Source organism: Accipiter gentilis, chromosome 9, assembly GCF_929443795.1.
Source record: "Accipiter gentilis chromosome 9, bAccGen1.1, whole genome shotgun sequence".
Classification (NCBI taxonomy): Eukaryota; Metazoa; Chordata; class Aves; order Accipitriformes; family Accipitridae; genus Astur; species Astur gentilis.
The window spans coordinates 15,938,278-15,958,587 of NC_064888.1; the positions used below are offsets into that span (position 1 = coordinate 15,938,278).

At 39.6% G+C, this 20,310-nt stretch overlaps 1 protein-coding gene across 11 annotated transcripts in view; it reads right to left on the bottom strand.

The window, feature by feature from the left end:
- ZMIZ1 (zinc finger MIZ-type containing 1) overlaps positions 1 to 20,310 on the bottom strand; it is a 362,912-nt gene that overhangs the window by 306,922 nt on the left and 35,680 nt on the right. For all 11 annotated transcript variants that reach the window (XR_007507221.1, XM_049809830.1, XM_049809846.1 and 8 more), the window contains exon 2: positions 4,301 to 4,460. The gene's annotated coding sequence lies outside the window, so the exon portion shown is untranslated. The remainder of the gene's footprint in view (positions 1 to 4,300; positions 4,461 to 20,310) is intronic.

A 20,310-nucleotide genomic window follows, 5' to 3' on the forward strand; every position in this document is an offset into this window, starting at 1 on the left:
GGTAGGTCTGCACATCTACCTCAAACATGATGACCGTGAGGAGTACCAAAGACTCCACTGCATTAAGGACAACTGAGGCAGGCAGATCATAACTGCTGAAACTGGAGGAAAGCCAAGCGACCCAGAGCTAGCTCTGCTAACACTAAAGAACTGAAGGGTTTTACCCAGTGACAACAAATGGTAATTGCCATAGCTACACTCCACTGCAGAGGGGACGGGGAAGACAGTACCTTCTCGCCCTCCACACAGATGCAGATGCCTTGAGGCAAGCCCTTGCAGCCTTTTCACCACCTCTCCCCTGCAACCCTCTTTGCTTATTTACTTCGTGGGGCCTGTGGGTCTGCCCTCAGAAAAGAGCTGACCCAGACAACTGAAAGTATAAGTACATTCTAAATCACAGCTCTTACTATCTTTCTAACCTAGCTTCTTGTGCCTAGACATGCCAGATTTTTTACTCTGCTTCTTTCATATACAAGGTCTAAGAAAAATTAAGACCAAGTTAATTTCAGCTCCGAACTCTCCACTTTCTGTGTATTTAAAACTGTCAAAGGTGTTTAAGACCATCTTTTTGGAGGTACAATATAAGCATCCAGCTTTCTGATTTATTTTTTTTTTTAACACGTTACATAGTAAACAGATTCTAAATGTACAAATGACCTGAACAATGCACTGCTAGAATGGAAATTGTTTTTATTCTCCAATAGTTTTTGAGATTTAAATCTTGTCCATATCAGAATAAAAAACTAAAACCCGTAACCTTCATGAAATGAAAATCAGAAAAAATCAAAGGTTTCATTAAAAAACAAGAGAGTACAGGCTCATTATAAAGTTAATTAAGTACTTAAAGGCCTTAAGCAGTGGTAAAGTCCTAATTTAAACTGGGAGACTGTTAAGGCTTTGCAAACTGAAGTCTCTGGAAGAACCTGTCATCTTCTCATACGGTGCAATATAGCTTTGACAGACACTTCATTTTACTGAATACAGTCACTGAATGAGAAATCCTAACCCAAAACTTATCTCAAAGGACTCAAGAGGAAAAAAAATCCAAGACTTGAAACAAACACCCTTGTTGAAATGCTCTACAAATGCTCAAGAGCTATGGACTTCATTTATACATGAAAAGAGAAATACAAACAGGGTAAGCTTCCCACTGACAGGCAAGTTATTACAGACGTGCTGCTTAACATATACAGTGTCACCCACCTGAAATGTTCGCTAGCAGCAGTATCACCTTTTCTTTGGAGATGGTTCAGGTCGATACAAATAAGAGAGGGGAGAAAACAGGGGGAAATAATGACGGAAATAAAAGTGCTTTCAAAAAAATCAGTGCAAAATCATCATTCTAGATGCACTGATAAGAAATACAACTTCTGAAACAATCTGAACAGAAGTATGGTTGCTTTTTCCAGGGACAAAAAATATAGAAAATTATCTTTGCCCAAATTTAGTTAGAGGAAATGGGGGAGGAAAGCACAGCATTAAAGGCAGCGAACAAAACCCAGCAAACTGTGGGCCTTGTCCCTGCTCTGCCTCTTCCCTCTGTCCCCCTTCAACTTTTCCAATCTGGGAAGGGGTATATGTTTCCCATCCTCCACCTTTCCTGAACCTGCCCTAGTCCAACACATGGGCAAGAATTTCCCTGTTCATTGGTTCTCAAATTTCACTATCACATCCAGCCTCATCTCTGAAGCTTTTCACCCCAAGGAATACAGTCTGCGTGGTTGCATTTGATGATACAGACTCTGCTGCTTAAATACCACACGTTTGCAGACAGTTCAAGCATGTTTTACAAAGGTACCATAAAGAAGTTTAGCAACATACATTTCCTGGGCACGCAAGTTGCTGCAGCAGCTGGAAAGTGACCCTGTCCAACACGGGGACAGTTTCCCTCTCCTCACGAGGACAAAAAGGAGCACACAGAGACAAGGTGTTTGTGCTGGAGCCGTTCCCAAACCACGGCTTTGGAGGGACGATCCATCTCACATGTTGCAACTCAGGAAGCACATTCAGGGGAAGGAGGAGGGGAGCAGCAGGCAAGGAAGGAGTCCCCTCCAAATTTCCAGTGCTCTGTGAGAGGGACAAATGGACGCATTCAGCCAGAGGGAAATGGCAGTGGGCTGGGCACAGCGTTTCGGTTGACCCTATGAATCAAGCAGAGGCACTGGGCTCCACTGCACATCACTGTGTAAGATGCGTGCTGGGAGGGAGACAATAACAACTGATGCCCACGATCCTGCAAAACAGCTTGCAAAGCTTGTGCTTCCCTCAGCCCCCAACCCAGGGAGATTGAAGGCATTCAGAAACTGTACAAAAACTCGGCTGGAGGTATGAATCTTAATAGCAACTTTCCTCCACACCTGCAGCTCAGCCAAGCCTCCCACGTCTCAGTGTGCCCCAAAATTCTGCGTTTCAAAGGAATTCTACAGAGCCTTCACTTGTCTGGGAGAAAACAGGTTCAGATGCCACAAGGCAGCTTCTGCAGGCTCCTCTCAGCAAGCCAGAGTGTCAGTGGCAGAGGCAATGCCTGCCTGCAACAGCACAGGCAGCTGCATTATTTAGTCTGGCACCAAGGAGAAAAGCTATCATCCATTTTTAAGTTAGATTCAGGGAACCAGCTGGGGACCAGCGATTGCCATTTTTGAAGTGCAAGAAGAGGAGTGTAACCAGGCTTTCCATAGTAACAAAGATTAGCGGCCTGGAGTCTGACACTCCTCCTGCATTAAAAGATAGGAGACAAAGAGATAGACAGGTAATTACATACAAGGAGCCCTGGGGAAACTGCAAACTCCTCGAGAACCCTTTAGCTGGTCTGTATGTTTCTCCCTGTCTCTGCCTCAGCTGAAGGTTTCCAAGAAACATTTGCCCATTAGGTCATTAGCTTTATTGCAGAAGGTAGCCAGGCAGCTAGTAGCAGCCGTTCAATAAAGACCTAGCTTGCCTCTGCACCACCAAGAATGAGATAGAGAATGAGAAAGAGAACATCCCAAGGCACATTACCTGTCTGCAGCTTATCCTTGATAAGTTAGTGTACTTAGTCAGTCTGAGGGGTCTGACAAATGAACTCTGACAAATCTCACTGGGGCAATTTAAGACATTATTGCATCGCACTGTCTTCCCAAAACCTTCACAAAGGTTAGAACCACAGAGCAAATCTGGCAGAAAAAATTTATATCATGCATTGGCCTCCCCAATTCAGAGCCTAGCAAGTCAGCATAAACCCCTTCTCAGAGCTGGTTTAAGTTAAGACATCAACTGTGAACTGGAATGGCTGAGGTCTAGACAGAAGATATTGCCTCCACTACAAGAAGCATTAACATCTATCACAAAGATGGAATGGGAAATGACATCTCAAAGCACTGCAGCCAGTTCCTAAGTAAATACAAATCTAAACATTCAGTTTTGGTACTAAAATATATATCCAATTTGTCTAGCAACTGACTTGAGTCTACTCACGCAACTCAGGATGCTCTATGAATCACAGCACTAATTTTTTGTACTTTATACATTCTGACACATAAATTGAATGTCTTGAAGTGGAAAGACGGACACGGATTACATGTGGATCACATCACCAGATAACTACAAAATTTAATTGCTTAGAAGTATTACAAAAAAGGCACTGCTGCATTTGAACTCTCACCTACCATATTTTGCACTTCTGCCCAAAACTAAAAGAAGTCTGGAGGTGAAGAATTGCCACCTGTTATCAACTCTTCATAAAACACACTACCCAGAGCTACAGCTGGGGTTCCAGCTGATTCCTGTCTTATCTGTCAGTGGTACAAGCAGCCATGAAACCATGAAGAACCCCAGAGAAGACAATCATGTTTAAAAACAAACAAACAAATGAACAAAAACCAGCAACAAAACAACCAAAAATCTGTATTTATCTGATTAGATGTACATGTATGACAATAATAAAAGCAGCACTTTTTGAGACACGATTCTTCAATTTGGCTTCTCCAGACCTAACTATTGTCTTTTCATCTAAACTGATACTCATACAAAGATTTAGTTAATTAGTCTGCAATACAACAGTTACATAATTTTTTTCTCTGCAAGCATTTAAAAATATATCTCATCTTCTAGTTTTTTCCAAGGGACTGTATCCTGCACATAGAAGTAAAGGGAGAGGTACACAAAGCTTCTGTTTGCATCACACTGTTAGAAGGGCAATCCACATTAACCAGAAGACTTGTCTAAACTCTATGTAGACAAGCTTCTTCTAACATCACCCTCCTTTCCAGAAGGAGCTGAGCAGGCAAGACACCTCAAAAAGCAGATAACAATTACCTCTTACCTTTCTGAAGAGGCCGCTGCCAATTAGCACATTCCTGGAGCTTCTAATTCAGGCAAGAAGAAAGGAGAGGGAAAGAGAGAAAAAAAAAAAAAAAAAAGAAAGAAAAAAAAAAGAAAGAAAGAGCAGGGAGCCGTTTCCTTCCTCAGCACAACGGTATTTCCTATGGAGCCGAAAAAAAGAAGAAAAAAAGAAAGAAACAAGTATTAGCTTTCATGCTTTTTGAAGAGGCTACAGGTAACAACAACCCCTTGGAAGGGCTACTGTGCCTCTCCTCCAGTTCCAAAATACCAACTTGGTGTCCTGTATTTTCTCCATCTATCATCACCTTATCAAAATATGGAATATGAAGGTTAAGTCACCTACTACTAAGAAAAACAAAGATGGATTCATGTCAGAATGGGATAAAGTCTCACACTAGAATGGGATAAAGTCCCATTCAAAAATATACTTTAGCACTCATTCTATTAAGTAAATATGCTTCAGTCAAGCTCACACCCACTTCTGTAAAAATTCAAATGAACCACATTTACTATCAAAATAGTTGGCATAAGGCAAATTCCAACATGCATACTGAACATACAGGTATATACTGACATTTAAGTGCCTATGTACTCTTCCCTGCAAGGATCATACCTAGAATTATGAGGTATATGCAACTAATCATAACTTCTATTTCTAAGACAACTACTCTTTTTCTTAAGACAATCTATTTTCTTAAGATGACCTATTCCGGCTATATTGCATCTTTCAGTAACAATAAGAGAAAAAAAATATTAAGGATCAGAATGAAGGGAAAGGGAACCAAAAAGCCTTTTCATGACTAAAGGTATGTTGTGGTTTAAGCCCAGCCGGTAACAAAAAAAAACAACCCGCGCCACACAAACCCATAACAAGATACCACTTAGAAATTCAGCTTCACTCCCATAAAACCATAATCCCTCACCTCAGACCATATCTCTCTCTCTCTCTGCGCCCTACTCCTAACGTGAATTTAAAGGCTTACAGACACCCAGATTTAATGGGCCCCTCCCTGCCTCCAGTACCTGCCTTTGATGAAAGGCAGGAAAATCAAGTGGAAAATTATTTTAAAGGGTGCATGCAAGACATTAACGTATTTGAGGAAACGGCAATCAAGGTTTTCCATGGGGAATGAGCAAAGGGAAACACGTCCAGTCTGTTCTCTGTCACATTCTGTTGGCTTATATACATACAGAAAACTCTACCCTTTTTTGTCCCATGGAAAATCTGAGCGCAAGTTCTTAAAATAAGGAAAAAGGTCTATGCTACCTTACATTTCCCCACACACCTCTCTCATCCCTCAAAAAGATAATTATCCCATCTGCTAACAGCATGCAACCACATATGGATCCTATTCTCCTGAAAGAGATTTTATACAAGGAGCCCCAACAGATAGGAAACAAAATAAAAGGCAGCACTCCCATCACAGCACCTCCCTCCAAGCCAACCATGTCTGTCCAATTCTAAATGGCCACAGTTCCTGCATTTCTCTAGGGAACAAAAGCTCTCTTCTCCTCTCTTCCTGTCAGCAAGACTTAAAGCTGCAAGAATAATTCTATCCAGATTCCCCTCTAGATAGGCAATGATTTAAAGAATTCATGAAGTAACAGTGGCAGTGTAAATAAACAATGAAAAACTAAATAAAGATCACAGAAGATGACACACAGAAAATGTGCGCTAAGGAGAGTACACTAACGAGTGATTGAAAGCCTTTTCTGCCTTATGCTAGGCCTATTTATGGGTGAACGTAACCACCTGACAATGCGAAAGAATGGATCCTGACACAAAACCATACCTGCTCAAAAACCTGCTTCCCCAACCTCCTCCCTAAAGGGAAACCTTCCCACACTGTTTAATTCCACTGCCTCGCTATCTTACACCCCTCAGTCGCATTTCTGCTTTGTTAGATTTCAGCCCTCTTATACTAATTAATGCCAAGCAACTTAAGCCAACACCTGGAGTACTCAAATTGTTATACTTTTTAATTTAAAGAGTGCTACAGCCCTCATTGTGGGGTCAGGAAAAGAAATGACCCTCAGTGAATTGCTCCTGACATGTGTACATCCTGAGGCTAAGTGCTAATCAATACATACTGAGCAGCCCAGCACAGAGCAGGTTGCAAAATACAAGGGGGGGGGGCGGAGATTGTCTGCCCCCCAACCACACACTGGGTTTGTATCCCTAAATCAAATGGTATAATTTGCTTTTCATTTTCATTTTTCATTAAATCAAATGGATGCTTTAGACAGCATTTTTCTCCCTGCTAAGACACCCCACCCCCCCCATGCATGCCAGGTAAAGTCTGCTAAGAATTGATACACTGGTTACATTTCAAGTGCTCAAAAATTTTACACTTCCATCCTCTTACTGGTAGAAGAAATAATTTAAAGCAGACGTACAAGAGTTGGAGGAAGCATATTTTTAATCAAACATAAAATCAAGAGGTGGCAAAGTGCAAAATATGAAAGTTTTTTAACAACATTCTCAGGACAGAAATCTGTCCCAAGTGCCACTTAGTGATTTAGCTTTGACTCAGCATTACTTGCCCCAGAGAAGGTGAGATTGCTCTGTTTGCAAATCCTCAGGCAAGGGGGGAAAAAAAATAAAAAAAATTAAGTGAAATAATGCATTACCCAAAAGTAAAACTCTAAGCAGAGAAACCTAGTGAAATGACTTACAATACCAAAAGACTTGACTAAATTTCTGGCAGGGCCAGAGATAATTTGTATAAGAAAAATGTCAAAATGTTTTGGATATACAGCCATTACAGGAAGGAAACAAACAGAAAACTGGGAAACACTGTATCGAAACCCAACAAATCATTGACATCAACATTAGATAAATGAAGAGGCATATGTTAAGACAAACACCCTCAGATGGTGTGTGAGTCAACTTCTGCAGTGGATTTAGCCGAGTTGCTTTCCTATATCAAGCTTAATAAAAATAATCCTCAATTCCACCAGCTAGAGCTGGGGTTTCATTAAATCTCACACTATGCATGCTGTTTCTGGACAGTACCTGAGCTGAAGATTGAAACCTGGACCAGGGATTCTGAAATGTGATCTTGACTAAAAATTAACCTTTTTCTAAATGATCAGTGCCAGATTTATTCCTCCTGCTGCACAATGAAAATACAGTGGGTTTTTTCCAGGTGTTACCCAAACCTAACCCACTTCCCACAGTTAAACACAAAGATCCTGCATGACGTTTGCCAGGATCTAGTTCTTAATTTAATTGACCCAGAGACTTTTTAAATTCAGCAAATAAAGAGTTTTGGGAAAGTAACTCCCCTGACTTCCAGTCTGCACCGCAAAACTGGCAAAGAGCTTGCTCACCTTATCCTGTCTGACTGCTACCAGGAGCTCCCATCAGCCTTTTGGGGAACTCCTCTGTTAAAGGGAGCCTCCATTATACACAACCAACCTAGGAAATTTTCTAGTTTATTGGATTCTTCTTGATCTATAATGCTTATTACTTCCATTACGCCAGGAACTAGAGAAAGGAATTAGATGAGAGTGCTGCTATATGTAACAGCCCCCTCCTCAAACCATGTTCATAACATAAGGCAAAGCAGGGTTTAAAAGGGGAGGAAATACATCATCATGACATCACACAGTTTACAGGGGCAAAAAAAAAAAAAAAAAAGAAAAAAAAAAAGTGTTCCCAAGGTTCTTCAATCTACGTTTAACAAATGGCTACTTTTCTTCAGGTGAATTATATGCACACTCACTGTGCACTAATCGAAATAGGCCAAGTTTCTATCACAGTAAAAAATATTTTCTTTATTTTTCAACCTTTTGATCTAGGAGAGGTAATAAAATAACTATTCCATTAGTATCTATTGAGAGAAGTAGTAATCTCAATTTCACATTGTAAAAAAACAAACAAGCAAGTTAAGAAAAAAAAGATTAAAATACCTACTCCTAACCATCGTGATGAAACTGGGGGAAAAAAAACCACACCTTTTTCCATATATATTCTTGTACAACCTGTAGTTAAAATGTTTCTTAGAACAGCACCAGAAGTATCTCTCACATACCTTACTAAAATATATTAGCCTGTAGTCTCTGCCACTAATGACAGTGGCACCTCCCAGGTATTTTGGGCACTCGCTCTTAACTCTCAGGGCAGGACCCTAAACCCTGTGTTTTGAAGGCAGGAACCTCACCTCCCCCTGCAGCAGAGGTTACTTCTCCAACCTATTTTCTAATATCTACAGCAGGGACAGAGTCAGTATGAAATGAAACTTGCATACAACACAGTGCTTTCCTACAGCAACATAAACAGAACAAGCTAGAATTTAGTAAATTCTCATTTAATTTAATATGAATTAAAAGCATATCCTTATTATCCATGCATATATGTGTGCGTGCATGTGTATGTATCTGTACACACAGAACAGGGTAAGCACTTATACCATAAACACCTGTACTGGAGGTATTTGTGAAGAAACAAGCTTCTTCAAACATAAATACTGTTTTCCCAGAACTGTCTCTGCACAAAGACAGGAAGCTCTTCTCAAGTATCTATTACAAATAGCCAAGAAAAAGTTATCAAAATATTGTTGCAGAAGCACAGACAAAGGATGAAAACATTTTAAGAGTGAATCAAAACACAGATCTCCTAAATAAATTTTCCTTTGATTTGCCCAGGTCTTAGTGAACTCATGGGATCTACCCATCAATAGATCTTTAAATATAAGACTCTGTGCTTTATTTACATGAAATATAGGCTCCTAAACAAGAAGCATAATTTTTATTAATTTGAACTACCTTTAATTCAAATGCCAAATGTATTATATTTCTGTATCTTTATTGAGAGGTTTTTACACAATTCTTTTCTGCAACTTAAATGTTACACTTATCTGTATTTCCCCATCTGCTTTCTTTGGATCCTGAAAACAGCTCTTCCCAAAATGACATTTGTCTGTGTGAAAACCTAAGGTTACAGAAGCACTATTCATATGCATGCATTTAGATAAGATGCTTATTAAAACAAACCAACCTATGCATGACATTTACTTACCAGTCTAACTGCAACAACCACCAATAATGAAAAAAATATTTAATTTTCTCTTAACCACCAAAAAAGGTGTATACGTACCAGAAGTAGAATTTTTATATCCTATATTTTATATGCAAAGCCTTGAGGACCAAACCCAACGCACCCAAGCATAATGGAAGGTGCCCATCACTTTCAAAATTTGATCCCTTACCAAGAAACAGAGGGAGAATAATTTTTCAAAACATTTATTTCTCCCTTTTAAGCTAGATCTTGAAGGAAGCAATTCCTTCTCCAAAAGCCATGCTCCTCAACCTTCCCCAAGTGACTTAGATGACGGGATGCTGACAAACCAGCTAAAATAACAGTGCTGTTGTGAGACTTGGGACCTAGGACATAAGGGACAGGAAAGTTAAGTGCATGGCCACATCCTGGAGAGCAGCACCTTCCCAGGGCTCCCTGCTAGGGTGGTAGCATGGGCTCCTGCATGCCACCATCAGTGGGCCATGTGCTGACGTGACAACAGCCCAAAGGGTAAGGGGAGTGGAGAGGGGGCATGCAGAAACATGTTTCACAAGAACTATCTCCATCTTACACGCCTGATTTCATATTTTTCTGTCTTGTTCTTAATTAAAAAGAGGATACACTTCATGTCGGAAATCTGTATTTTTTGAAGCTTGAATCATTTAGCCTATTAAACCCAAGCCTGCAATATGGGTGTTACTTCTTAAAAACATACAGTAAATGCATTAAATTATTGATAGTCATTAAACAGGAAAAAAATTTAAACAGCTCTCAGCTTTTATCAATCATTAATGCAGTTTCCACTTGTGCATCTCACTGGGTTGCTATCATATAGCACAGAGCAAGGAGTACAAATCCTGAAGGCATGAATTCATTTTCTCTTGACGCAGAGTTAAAATATTCTTGGCAGCAGGAGAGAGGCTAAAACATGAAGCAGAATGGTTGAAAGGAGGCTTCTGTCTTTTGCAGTAAACAGGTAGCAATATGAGGGAGCAGCAATTTTAGGGACCGAGGCCCATCCACTTCTGCTCATCTCCTGTAAGGGCCAGTAACAACATCGTCAATCATCTCCAACACCCGACAGCCTAAAGCAGTTATGGCCACCCTGACAGTGTTTACAAATTTGATCTCTATTTGAAATATATGTTAATTCAACAGCATATGGGGGCTGGGGGGGGGGGGGGGGGCATTGAGGTCACTAGTAAAGCATCCAGCAACTTGAGCAAGACAAAGATTTCACCCCAAGCTGCTCACCAGCTAGCAAGCCAGTAAAACAGATAATGTGCAGAAAACCCCAACTGTCAAACTGACAGCCTCAGCTCAGAAAAATGACGGAGACTGAGATAGTCTCTTGAAGCTACTGTGAACCTTTACTGGGGCAAGTTATGACTAGACCTAATGTTTTTATCAGCTCTGAATGACTCATGTCAATATGGGGAATCTGGAGACAGATGCCAATTGGTGGCACCTTGCCTGGCTGTGATATGCCGGCTACAGTGAGGGGAAGTAAAATCCCGTTTTTTGTCCATTTTATGCACAGCCTTAAGACCTGTCTTACAAAGCTGACCTCTCAACTTTCATGCCCTGCAATTTCATTGAAGTTCATTAGTTTAAAATGCAGCAAAGACGGAACACAATCTTCAGCAACAAGGTAGGTATGATTGCAGCATGCAAAGACCTACCTGATCTACCTCTAGAGCAGCTATTGTAGGTGAGACATAGCCATAAAAACATCAACATTAAACACACAGAAACACCAGCTCTGGCTAGATGTTCAGCCAGTGAAACCTTAGCCCTGCAGCAGCCCTGCTACTGGAACCCAAATTAATTTGTTTTAAACTACCTTGTGTCTGTTTAAATGAGCTGTAATAATAGCTCTGGAGCACAGTACAGACACATCCAAAGCTAAACACAATGCTGAGAACTGCTCGAAAGACACATGCCTGCACCCAGAGTCCACTTAGAAAGTACTAGCAGGAAAAACTCCTCATAACCAAAGTGTTCCACTCCCCATGATGGCATAAGAGAGTGGGGAGAATATTTCAAAGAATATTTCTGTTCATGCAGAAAAAAAATGAATGTTAAAGATTTAGAAACAAAGTACAGAAAGAATCTTTGTCTGCTCCTAAAATCTAAGTCCTATGGAGGTTTTTTTTTTCCTGAAACCGATTCAAGAATGCACTGAGCTGAGCAACCAGATAATGCCAAATGTTGATATGAAAGTAGCCAGGAAAAGCTGCTGTCACTCAAAAACATTTTCTAGCCTGATTGTTTACAGAAAATTATGTTATAAAATACAAAGATATTTCTTTCCAACCATCATTATTGCAAATCTATATAATGTAAAAAAAAATAAAAATCATTTAAGACATCCTTATGTCTCATTATACAGAGTCCCAAGGAAGGTAATACAGTATTTAAAGTAATAACACAAAAGCTATTACATCACTGAATCGATTTCATGATATATCAACAAACTAAGTAATTCACAATCAATTTCAGCATAATATTAATCCTTATCTATATACAGAACTATAAGAGTAACAGCCCATATTATTAATGTAACACACAACCACTACCAGCTTTCACACTGGTCCAGGAACCAGCATCAACCCCAGAGAGAAGATGCTTGCCTGTCCTTCAGGCCGTAAGCAGTGTACCACTGCACTAACTGCAAAGATAAGGGAAATGGAAATCACAGCATTGACGTGAGGTGCTTGGACCAGGTCCATGGCTGCCTGCACGAAGCTGCTGCCGCAGCTGAATGAACCACAGGCTGAGAAGCCAACTACACACCAGGGCTGACATCCTGTCCCCACCACCATCAGCCTCTGAGGTGAGACAAGGAAAGAGGTCTACTTTGGTTTGTGCTCTTCCTTCCTCAAGATACATTTGTGGAAAGTCCATGGAGTTCTGACACTGGTTTTAAGCACCTCCCTGTAGAATGTGTTGGATTATTATTTTTTTTTTGGTCCAAAAGTATTAATTACTTTTAATACATCCTTCTTGCCAAACCTTTTTAAGTACTTAATCCATTTTTTTTTTTCTAAAACCAATCGAGTTCACATCTCTTCCCCACCCACCCCCACCCAAGAATGCACGTTTCAAGAAGCTACAATTGCTATTAAATTTTGCCTAGCCTGTAAAGCACATTAGCCTTCCAATAAATTATCTGGAATTTTTATTTTGACACCACAATCTGGATTTCTAGCCAAAAGACATGGTGGGAGTGTACAAGTCCCCAGCATTTCCCCTTCCTAACCAAAAGCAAGGCTTGTGTAAGAAGACATAAGCAAAGGCTGCAAAACAAACTTTCTCAGGTCCCCAAATGTGTCTCATGACAATCGCAGCTAAGCCTAATGAAAAGCAACTCTGAACTAATAGTTAAAGCCTTTCAAATTCTTGTCAGTGTTCATAAGGGATATGTTACCACAGAAGAGAGGTGCATCTTCTAGTATAGCATTGCATGTTTAACTGAACTGTCACAGATCCACACTTGAGGCTTAACTATTTGACTTCTGTTAGTTTCAGAGACAGGACCTTTCTGTACTAGATGTTTGGGTCTTACACAGCAGTATCTGGGCATACAGACCACCTGCACCCCTTTATTTTTATAAACTGATTCCATGATAAAAGTCACTTAAAATGACAAAGCCAAACAACTGTCAAACCACCACTAATACGAGCTTTCAAACAGGTTTCCATTTCATAAATCATTTCGGTGATATAGTTTCGTGCCAACCCAGGGAAAGTTACACGCATAACAGAGAAAATTAATTATCAATATACAGAGATCATTTGGCAACAATATCACTACTAGTAAAGACTTGTGCAGTAGCATTATGATTTCAATGCGTTGCATATGTAGTACAGAAGAGCTGTTTAAAACCAATGGATTAGCTCTAGGTTTGCAAAATCAGCAAAAGACAACCAGTTCTGCTTCAGGTGCTCAGTCATCTGCTTCCCCCAAACCAGTGCATGGTGGGTGTGAGGAAGAGACTAGAGCATTAGCGGTTGGTATCAACTTGCTTCTTTTGCTAGGAAGGTAATTTCAATCATTTTTCAGAAGACTTGCTAATGATCCCAAGGGTCTAGTAAGTTCAGAGACCTCAAGAATGGAAGACATTCATCTATTAGTTGAAACTTGTTCATGTGCCATGTTCAAAGATGGTGCTAGGAACTTCATTATTATTTTCTACATTACACATGTGTTTTCAGGTATTTATTATATTAATGCTTCATATTATTTTTTAATAATAACCTACATTTTAACTACTTCTTATATTTTCTTTGCATCTTAAAAAAATGAATTCTCTTGTTCTGTTCAGCAGTTCTGATGTTTCTTTCCTTTGTGATGGGCTTCTGCTATTAGTACTCAATGGTTGACCCTCTGAATATTAGTCTCCCAGAGGAGGAATTAAAATCAGTGAATAACAATTTGAGTGTGTGTATATATATTTGGCTGTATTTCCCACCTGTAGCACATCTGCTTGTCCTGAAGCTTAGATGGTCACAAATGGCTGTTAATCAATACTCTTCTTCTGGAAATTCATCCAAGAGCTAATTTCTCATTACAAGAAATTCAGCCTCAGGAATTTAATCAGAAACCAAAGCAGAGGGCAAACTGACTGTCTCCAAAGGACCCTTTACAAGGATCATCTCCTGAATGAAACTCTTATTACTGACAATTCTGCTATTCGTAATACAAAAGTGTAGCTGCACTATGTGGATGCCTGATATAATATGATACAATTCATGACTTACAGTATATACTCAACCTCCCCCTCCAAGTTCAGAGGCTTTACCACAGCTCCTATTTCCCACATCAATTATTTCCTCCTCTAATCAAAGAATTTTAAATACTTTAAAATAGAATAGGATTAAGTGAGAAGTATGTAGTAACTGGTTAGCCCAAGTTATCAACTAAAGCAAGTATTTTCACAATAATTATGGCTATAGCTAATGTGAAACACAGAAATAGGATTCCAGTAAGAAGCTGAGCTTTTCCTGTGAACAATAACCAAAACCACAGTAGTTGAGAGAGGAAATTCAGGATCAACGACAGAAACAGGTAACCAACAGAGCAGTCAGGCCCAACCAACCAACCAACCGAGGCTCCAAGTCTGTAAATAGCACCACTGTAGGAATCGCTTGACTTCTCTGGGCTCTGTAGAAGTCAATTAGCAGAAACAAGACTTACGTGGATGATCCTGCATCTCCCATTTGGTTCATCCTTACTTTCACATGTCAGCAGTAATCTCTTACAAGTATCAGCTGGAGTTCATACTCTTAAGAATTCCAATTAACACAGACCAGAACCATTGCATTTCTCTGAAACTTGCATACAAAATCCCTGGCTGTTTTCTACGGTATCGCTTGCTCCCTGCTCCCCCAGACAGCATCCTGACATACCTGTCACACACCCCACACTACTGCAAAGGTCTTGAGCCAGTGGGGCAGGGACAGTTGATGGTTTTGTCATCAACATCTCAGAGACCAGTTCAGAATACAAAATTTAAAAGCTGCATTAGCTACAGGTGCTCCATTTATGCTGCCTATGTGTCAGAAGCTGAATCAGTGGTAGAGAGCTTTTAGATAGAAAGATGTGGGGAAATTTTTCAACACTACTTATGTGATTTAGAAGGCTAAATCTCACTGTGTCTAAATCATTTAGATATATCAAAAAGCTACTCCTGGGCTTTTGTTGTTATTCTGTTAGATGTAACTGCAAACTATTACCCTAAAATTTATGCACAAATATCCCTTGTCAATAGTACTTTAAGAAGAAGAAAAAAGGTGCAATTTTTACCAGTCGGACTGTGAGAGAATTTCCCATCACACTGTGGCACGTATGCAAAGCTTCTCAGCAGCTTGTTCCACGACAATGGATTTGCAAAGCAAGAACTGAGGGGATTATTTGATTCAGCATCTACTCAAGTGGCCAATTCCTTCAGCAATCAATACTAATCAACAAGCTAAAGCCTTGTAAGAAAAATCAGACAGCATTTGAATCCTTCCTGCTGCAACAAGCAGGGCTCTGATGCCTTATGGTCCAACAAAGACACCTCAGATTCTGCAATTCTGGAAAATCAGTTTTACCTGGGATTTAAAATATACCCTATGCTTCTTTCCAAATGCCAAAACACAAAGCTCACCTTTTCAATGAAATTCTGAGAAGAAAAATACATACATACAAACAACTTGGGTCTAATATCATCTATATGTTACTTCATACTTCAGCGGAAAAGACCTTAACACGAGCTTGGGGGACAGGAATTAAAATACAAGCTATGTATTTTAGAGCAAAATACAGGTCATCCTCACACACACTACTTTTGCATTAATAGCATCAGGAATTTCACTCTTTCCTACTATTCTTATCTTTCAGGGTGAGTTCAGGGATTCTTAAGAGGTATGAATTACATAGCTATGACAGTATACATGGGGAAAGCAGAGTGTCAAAACTTTAATAAGAACTTAGGAAAAAACCCACCCCAAAAAACCTTTGGGGTGCTTAGGGAAAAAAACCACACCAACAAAACACACAAAAATACTTAGGTTAGGTTTTTAAATGTCCCTTTTGTTCAATTAAAGCCCATGTCTTAGATCTCCTTTGGTATCATATTAAACCAGAAATCTACAGATCATCAAGCAGACCAGAGGGCCTTTGGCATCTGTTAAGACCAAGCATTCAAGTTGTGTTTTAACAATCCTGTGAGCCCTTATTCATCTGGTCTTTAAGAAGCAGAAAGTACACAAATCTGTTTTCCCCTCTGTTACAGGGTCATTCCAAATCCCGTTGCAATTACTAAGTAATTCTTGGCATAGCTGTACAGGAATGACCAAACCCACATTCAAAGAGAATAAATTGGCAAGCAAGCCATGTTGACTAGGTGGAGAGGGAGAGCTGGGAACACAGTGTTTCCAGGAGTGCCACACACTTTGATGATAGGGCAGAAATGGGACGATGCAATGATCCGGTAGAACAGAAAGGCTTGTCTGTGTTTATCAGGGGACGGCTCATTTAGATAACAGGAAGCATAATGACTTCAGGCTGTATGAGTAGCCAGATTCAGAAGGAAGAGTACTAGGGTTTGGGATTCCTAGAAAATAGCTGAAGGAAAAGGGTGATCTGTAGCTGTGGACTGTTCTGCAGCAGTAAGTCTGGCAATGAGGAATAGCTGGGCAAATCTGAAACAAAAACATCAGCTTTCACAGAAACTCACCTTCAGACCCAGCAGTTTGACACACTGACAAAACCAGGATTTTTGTATTTTAAATAAAGCTTAAGAACAATTCAGACATATATTTCAGTTACTGTGAAAAATATATGACCAGACATTAAATCCTTTATACTGAGCCACTGCTAATCTGCTAGCACACTCGATGCTCAGTTCTGTGCCCTACTCTTCATGCACCAAAACATACAGAAATCATTCCCAGCAGACAGGTCATTTCTTCCACAGCCCTTTTAAGTCTGCAGACAAGTGAATATAAATGTGTATCCATTTTAGAGATATCCATGTTTTTTAAAAGGTTTAATATACAGCTATACTTTGTACCTATTTACATGCACTTTCCATATACATTCATGCTTGTTTATGCAGAATAAAAGCTCAACATTTTAGAAACGACCAAGTTACAGTTTTTGCACTAGGCAATGATGATTAAAACCTGAATATTTCATAGTGGTGAATCACACTGCCAAGTCTCTAGGGACCAGAGCAATTTGAATTGGCATAAACGAACGTTTCCCAATCTTCTGCTGCTTCTGTAATGAGTTATGTTCCAGCCCTGCCAATCATTTCTCGGAAGGCAGACCCACTCTCCAGCTTTTTAGCTACATTCACCGCTCATGAGTGCTGGGAAGGCTGTGCTTGCTTCCACATGTGCAACTGCTGCTGTCTCACAACAGCAGCCTATCTGCACGGGGGACCTTTCACCAAAGCCATCCATTCGCTTCCTCAGCATTTTCCTGACCCAGGTCTCCGCGAAGACAAGGGAGGGAGAAGCCTTGATTTGACAGAGCCCATTCTCCTATCAGCTTTTATCTTCCCAATCACCAAATAAAATAACTTCTAGATCAGCAAAGATGGAAAAAGAACACAAACAAAGCACTTTCAATCCCTGTACCCACCCACATTTAAAGTGGCTGCCCTCTAGACCCAGACTGCGAGCCTTTACACACTAGCAGCTCTGCTGAGCCAGTCTCTGGAAGCCTTCTGATCTCAAATGTTAACACATTCCCCCGCTGATACAAGTTTAACCTCAAGAGAAGAGAGGAAACAAGCTGCTACGCACAGATTAGAGCTGATGAGCAGTAGGTAATGACTGGAGCTGTGTCAAATCGTGGTTTACAACTTCTTTCTTTTTTCCCCTCTCTCTTTTTTTTTATGTATATATGGTTTCACACACTGATGTTTCCTTTTGAGCTTACTGTGCAAATACCTGAACTTCAACCGAAAGTCTGCCAAAAAAGCACTTGTAGGGACTTGCCTGAATGGCTCAAGAACCCTCTGGCAAAGGTGGGCAAAGTTTTGCTTGGGGGCTTCAAACAAGTACACTTGCAGATAACGAAAAGGAAGTTACACTGTAGACTACTAAATTCAGACTATTTTTTCTTCCAAAAATTGACATGACATTATCAATGTGCTGTATAGTGATGTACTAATTCTACAGTTAATGTAGACATCAAAAATTTTGTTTCTACATGAACTGAAAGAGCCAAGACAAATTCTGCTGATACCTAGCTTTGACTTTTTTTTTTTTTTTTTTTAAATCTCCCACGGGTCCTCAGAGTCTAGTTTCTAGCAGCACATTTTTACTTCTACCTTAAATGACCCTCTTTAGAAGAGTATTAAAATTACTAACAAGACATAGTACTTCTAGCTGGCATCCTCACTCCTATTACCATCAGTGGACTTATATTATCAGATTGCTGCTGGTTTTTTGTGTTTTAGCTTTGTATTTGGCCATTTCTTAAGGAACCCTAGAACAAAATCCAAGGTTCAAAGACTCTAGGCCAAAGATCCCAAACAGCGACAAAAAGTACAGAAGTGTATTGATTTAATACGATATAACAGGTGTCACTGCATTATGAATACAGTGATTCTGAGTGTATGCACATCCCAGTAGGTTGGCTCCATCAGTTGCAATTAAAATCAAAATAAGTCTTTTCACTCATTCTAACCCCACCAATGTCAGTCTGTAAAATCATTGTATCGAGTAGAGGAGTTATCATCAATTTAAGTTTTGTTCATGTACACAGAAACAAGAGAAAGGGGAACTTGCAGTGGAAATTACTAGAGGTAATAACCTAGTAACAGAAAGTCAACAGCATTTTTCCTTTATGTCAGCTCCCAGCATCCCAAATGCTAACAGCTGTCCATTAATCCATCAGTCTTGAGGCCTCATAAGCTACCTCTACTCCTTGCAACATTAGCTGCACAAACAGAGAGTAAGCATTGATATCTCTCTGAAGGATCCACGCCTCTGAAACTGTTTTCAGTCCCCTAGGAGCAGTGGTCTTGCTCCAGCCCTTTTTATTACTAATATTATTTCAAAGTCAGATACAAGATGGACTATTTCCTTGATCAAATTTTCAGAAGTTAAAACTTCAGCAACGCCCTGGGAGAAAGCCCAAAATGCTTAAGTAAATCAAAACGAGACAGAACCTGTATCCAATAGAGCTCTGTTGTCCTTTTCCCAATGGCTTGTATCTATCCAACAAATTACATCCAATTAAGTCTCTTGCAAGGAAAGTTTTTGTTTACAGCAATGCTGAAGAAAAAAAAAAAAAGAAAGCAAAGAGGCATTACTCCAAATGTATTAAAATAATTAGTCCATCCACAAACACCACTGGAAATTGCCTTGGGTTTCTCCAAAGGACTTAAGTTTTGTTATTGTATGTAATTATAGTAATCAAGAGTTCCTAACCAGGTTCTGCAAACATTAGGTTGGTTAAAATAGAGAAGATATAAGGAATTGTATTCCTTCTTACAACTCCTAGGTCCTTCCTTTCCATTTCATGCTTAAAATATAAAAGTAAATTTTGCAGTTACACTTTTAAAAATAAATTTTTAAAAATTAAAAAAAAAATAAAATCAGTAGATCCACTGTTTATTCCAAGATGTTTCCAACCTAAGAGCCTCACACATGCCAAAGAAAAACCAAGCTCACAACTCTTATCAGCATCTCACTGCAAGAATGCTAAAGCCAAAGCACAGCTTCTATATGCAAGCTAAAATTCATAGCCACACATCCAGAAAGGTGAGCAAAGCTTACTTCGCTCACCAGCCAGAAGGTAACTGGACTAGCAACCCTAAAAACTAATTTCAGAACTTATAATTTTGAAAATGTGAGCCTAGTAATAAATACTTGGAACCTTTATCATGCTTTCCCAATTCTAGTATCTCCTCACCGTTCATCTAAAGCATTTTGCTTTCAAATGACGAAGACTTTACATTCCTGAGAAAAACTTTAATTAAAAATACAGTTTAACACCTGATGATACAAACAAGCTTTATTTTCCTTGCAAGGAAACTCTGTTGACATTGTTGAATACACAGGCACTTAAATTAACGTATCAGATCACAAGCAAAATCCCTGCTGTACTGGAGTCAATCACATTTTTGGCATTGATTTCACTAGAACCCAGATTGCAAGTGTTGGCTGCATCAGATCAATAGTTTTCAGAGCCTCTATGTTTTTTTCTTATACCATTCTTTTAAGGCACAAGTAAGATGCTCTGACATTCCTGACTTTAAGAGAAAACAGAAACTGTTAATTTTAACACAGTGAAAATGTTAATCTAATTGTCAAATAGTCAAATCAAAAAATAATTTCTGTAAAGTCTCATCATGTACATGTGAACTACCATTGATGAAAGCAGGTCACATCACAATTTTATAAAGGCCTTAATTCACAGTATTCCACAACCTATCAAGCAACTGCATCTTTCTTGAAGA